The sequence below is a fragment of the Rhipicephalus microplus genome, unplaced genomic scaffold, assembly GCF_043290135.1.
Source record: "Rhipicephalus microplus isolate Deutch F79 unplaced genomic scaffold, USDA_Rmic scaffold_199, whole genome shotgun sequence".
In the NCBI taxonomy this organism is placed as follows: Eukaryota; Metazoa; Arthropoda; class Arachnida; order Ixodida; family Ixodidae; genus Rhipicephalus; species Rhipicephalus microplus.
Genome location: NW_027464770.1, coordinates 227,013 through 231,560, shown reverse-complemented (window position 1 = coordinate 231,560; position 4,548 = coordinate 227,013). Strand labels below are relative to the sequence as shown.

General features: G+C 57.5%; 1 non-coding gene across 1 annotated transcript; it reads right to left on the bottom strand.

Moving 5' to 3' along the window:
• Positions 1–446: 446 nt before the first annotated feature.
• LOC142791947 (small subunit ribosomal RNA) lies at positions 447–2,261 on the bottom strand. Its single transcript, XR_012890528.1, has one exon. It is a non-coding gene; the product is annotated as a small subunit ribosomal RNA (ribosomal RNA).
• Between the last annotated feature and the right edge of the window lie 2,287 nt (positions 2,262–4,548).

Sequence of the window (4,548 nt, the reverse complement as noted above, 5' to 3'; positions counted from 1 at the left end):
CTTGGCAGTCGCCGCGCGATTGTCGGGTCTCGTTCTTGCACGCTCGAACGGTCGGGAGGGCACTCGGCTGGCGTTTCGGGAACGCGCAGCCTCGCCTTCTACCGACGTAACCACGACTCGCCGTTCGCGCTCCGCCGCTCCTGTTTACAGTACTAGGCGGTCCCGCAGCGGTCGGGTCGCGCATTTCGAGCGCTTCGAGCCACGGTGCAGTGGCGGGTCGAAAGCCGACCTATGAGTGCGTTGCGCCGTTTGTACCCGCGTCCGCCACCTGGCCGACCGTCCAAGGTCGCGGTGTTGGCGTCCGCTGGGCGCAACAATTTGTCACGGGGTGCCGCTCCACATTCAGGCAGCCCCGTGGGGAAAAGCCGACCCCGCGTCCAAACGGGGTCAGCGGCAGAAAGTGTCGGGCGCAGACGCAGCTGAGGCGCTCACCCTTCACAATCCGTTAATGATCCTTCCGCAGGTTCACCTACGGAAACCTTGTTACGACTTTTACTTCCTCTAAATGATCAAGTTTGGTCATCTTTCCAACAGACCGGCGCAACCGAAAGGCCGCGCCGGACATCGGTCCGAAGACCTCACTAAATCATTCAATCGGTAGTAGCGACGGGCGGTGTGTACAAAGGGCAGGGACGTAATCAACGCGAGCTTATGACTCGCGCTTACTGGGAATTCCTCGTTCAAGGGGAACAATTGCAAGCCCCTATCCCAATCACGAAAGAAGTTCCACGGGTTACCCAGTCTTTTCAGACAGGGATAAAGACACGCTGCTTCCTTCAGTGTAGCGCGCGTGCGGCCCCGGACATCTAAGGGCATCACAGACCTGTTATTGCTCTGTTTCGTGCGGCTAGGAGCCGCTTGTCCCTCTAAGAAGGTTGTAAGGTGCTGGGAACCCCGCACCTATTTAATAGGCTAGAGTCTCGTTCGTTATCGGAATTAACCAGACAAATCGCTCCACCAACTAAGAACGGCCATGCACCACCATCCACCGAATCAAGAAAGAGCTCTCAATCTGTCAATCCTCCCAGTGTCCGGGCCGGGTAAGTTTTCCCGTGTTGAGTCAAATTAAGCCGCAGGCTCCACTCCTGGTGGTGCCCTTCCGTCAATTCCTTTAAGTTTCAGCTTTGCAACCATACTTCCCCCGGAACCCAAATACTTTGGTTTCCCGGAAGCTGCCCGCCGAGTCATTTGAGTAACTCAGGCGGATCGCTGGTTGGCATCGTTTATGGTCAGAACTAGGGCGGTATCTGATCGCCTTCGAACCTCTGACTTTCGTTCTTGATCAATGAAAACATTCTTGGCAAATGCTTTCGCAGTAGTTCGTCTTGCGACGGTCCAAGAATTTCACCTCTAGCGCCGCAATACGAATGCCCCCGTCCGTCCCTCTTAATCATAACCTCGTATTCCAAAAACCAACAGAACAGAAACGAGGTCTTGTTCTATTATTCCATGCAAGTTTATTCAGGCGACTCGCCTGCGTTGAGCACTCTAATTTTTTCAAAGTAAAAGCACCGGCCATCTCGAGGCACACAATGAAGTGCACCAAGAAAGAACCGGCATGATGTTCAGTCCGAGCCGTCGCATCGGGTAGATGCACTACTCGTCTGGAACTGAGATCCAACTACGAGCTTTTTAACCGCAGCAGCTTTAGTATACGCTATTGGAGCTGGAATTACCGCGGCTGCTGGCACCAGACTTGCCCTCCAATTGATCCTCGTTAAAGGATTTAGAGTGTACTCATTTCAATTACGGGGCCTCAAAAGAGTCCCGTATTGTTATTTTTCGTCACTACCTCCCCGTGCCGGGAGTGGGTAATTTGCGCGCCTGCTGCCTTCCTTGGATGTGGTAGCCGTTTCTCAGGCTCCCTCTCCGGAATCGAACCCTGATTCTCCGTTACCCGTAACAACCATGGTAAGCAAGTAACCTACCATCGAAAGTTGATAAGGCAGACACTTGAAAGAAACGTCGCCGGCTCGTGGCCATGCGATCAGCACAAAGTTATCCAGAGTCACCACACAATACGGGCCGAAACCCGATCGATCTTGGTCTAATAAAAGCACCCGTTACCCAAAGGGCTCCAGGCTCACTGCATGTATTAGCTCTAGAATTGCCACAGTTATCCAAGTAGGAAGAAACGATCTAAGGAACCATAACTGATTTAATGAGCCATTCGCGGTTTCGCCTTATTTCGGCATGTACTTAGACATGCATGGCTTAATCTTTGAGACAAGCATATGATTACTGGCAGGATCAACCAGGTAATCGTTCGACTGCGCGTCCGTCCTCGCCCTCGGCGGGCCGGACGCAGTCTGTGTGCGGCGGAGGCCACCTTCAGGCGCCCCAACACGCTTATTTTGCACTCCGAGATGACGGCGTTCGAGCTCGCTACGGCACAACCTTCCCGAAAGACGAGTGGGAGCCGTGCGGCAAGAAGCACGTTCATGCTCGCTCTTTTTCGTTGCATCGACTCGGTCGCGCCGTGCGGGTTGCCCAAGCCCGCTGCACTGTCGGTGGACCGGCCGGAACTAGCAACGGAGCCGAGACTGCAAAGCCGCCAGACGACGGGTCACGCCCGCGTCTTCGGCGCTTTCGCATCTGAATCGCCCGAGGACGACACGGAACACACCTCGATATCGTGGTAAAACGGCACCGTCCGACAACCAGCCCCTAACGCATCAAGCGGATGAGGCTGCAGACGACTGCCGTGGATTCCCCTGGAGCAGACCCGAGGACACGCTTGACGAGGCCGAAGCCCGCCGCATATCAGACACCCGGTCGCTTTCGCGTACGCCGCTCACGAGAACCCCCACATAATAGCAGCGATAAGTACCCAGACCTCCTTGGGCCCTAATACGAGCGTACTCGAGAAAATTTCACCGCGGGTGTGCCCCGAAACGTGTGGCATGTTGAGCGTGCCACAAGTCTACGTCGCTCTCAAACCCGCCGAGGTCGTAGAATTTGCGACCCTACTCACGAAATTCCCACCGAGGATACGGCCGCAAACGTACCGCACCTTGGGTAGGCCACGAGTTTGTGCAACACTACGCTGACGGCACAGCACCGAGGTCGTGCGCGCACGCACGGGAAAATTCCGCCGCGGTTTCTGCCGAAAACGTGAGGCACCACGACTCTCCGCAAGTTCGCGTCGACTGCGAAAGACCGAAGTCGTGAACGACGTGTCCGCTACTCGCTGCCGACACGCTGGACACCAAACGTACAACGACTCGACGGCGTCGTAGAGGCCCACGACGCGGTTTTCCTTAACGACGTCTCGGCGTGGCACCGACAGGTTAGAACGGCCGACCAACGTTCCCTGTCCGCCGTTCGGCTCAGTCGAAGGGCTCGGCGACTTCGGCAACGCTGCGAAGCCGCACGGTGACGCACGCCATGTCCCCATTTTTTTTTTTCTTTCTGCGTCTGCCGGGGTGCCCCTATAATAGCAGCGATAAGCACCCAGACCGCCGTGGGTCGCTCGCCCCGGCTGACGTGGTTTTTCGTACTCCTGCGGCGGTCGCCGTCAAGCACGTCCAAATACGCTACTTTCGTGGGCGCATTCACGCTCTTTCGCTTCGCCGGAGTGCCAGCACTCACTCTGCCAAAAACGGCGAACATCCGAGCGGCGGTTCCCACTTTTGCGTCGGCGTCGCAAACCCCGCCCCGGCAGACGAGGTTTGCCGTACTCGTGCGACGGTGGCCGGCGGGCACGTCGAAAGACGCCGATATCGTGCGCGAATTGGCGCACCTTGGCTTCACCGGAGTGCCGCCACTGACTCCTCCAAAAACGGCGAAGATCCGAGCGGCGCTTCCCACTTTCGCATCGGCGTCCCGAACTCCGCCCGGGCTGACGCGGTTTACCGTACTCGTGCGACGGTCGCCGGCGGGCACGTCGAAAGACGCCGATATCGTGCCGTAATCGGCCCCGTTTGGCTTCGCCCGTGTGCCAGCACTCACTCGGCCAAAAACGGCGAACATCCGAGCAGCGTTTCCCACTTTCGCATCGGCGTCCCGAAGCCCGCCCCGGCAGACGCGGTTTGCCCTACTCGAGCGACGGTCGCCGGCGATCACGTCGAAAGGCGCCGAATTCGTGCACGAATCGATGCTTCTTGGTCTCGCAGGAGGGCCGCCACTCACTCCTGCAAAAACGGCGAAGATCCGAGTTGCGCTTCCCACTTTTTCGTCGGCGTCCCGAACTACGCCCCGGCTGACGCGGTTTACCGTACTCGTGCGACGGTCGCCGGCGGGCACTTCAAAATACGCCGATTTCGTGGGCGCATTCACGCTGTTTCGCTTCCCCGGAGTGCCAACACTCACTCTGCCGAAAGCGGCGATCATCCGAGCGGCGGTTCCCACTTTTGCGTCGGCTTCGCAAACGGCGCCCCGGCAGACGCGCTCGTGCGACGTACTCGTGCGACGGTCGCCGGCGAGCACGTCGAAAGACGCCGATATCGTGCTCGAATCGACCCCGTTTCGCTTCGCCGGAGTGCTGCCAGTCACGGCGCAGAAAACGGCGAACAAGTGTTTTTTTTTTTTTTTTTTCCTAGAATTTGT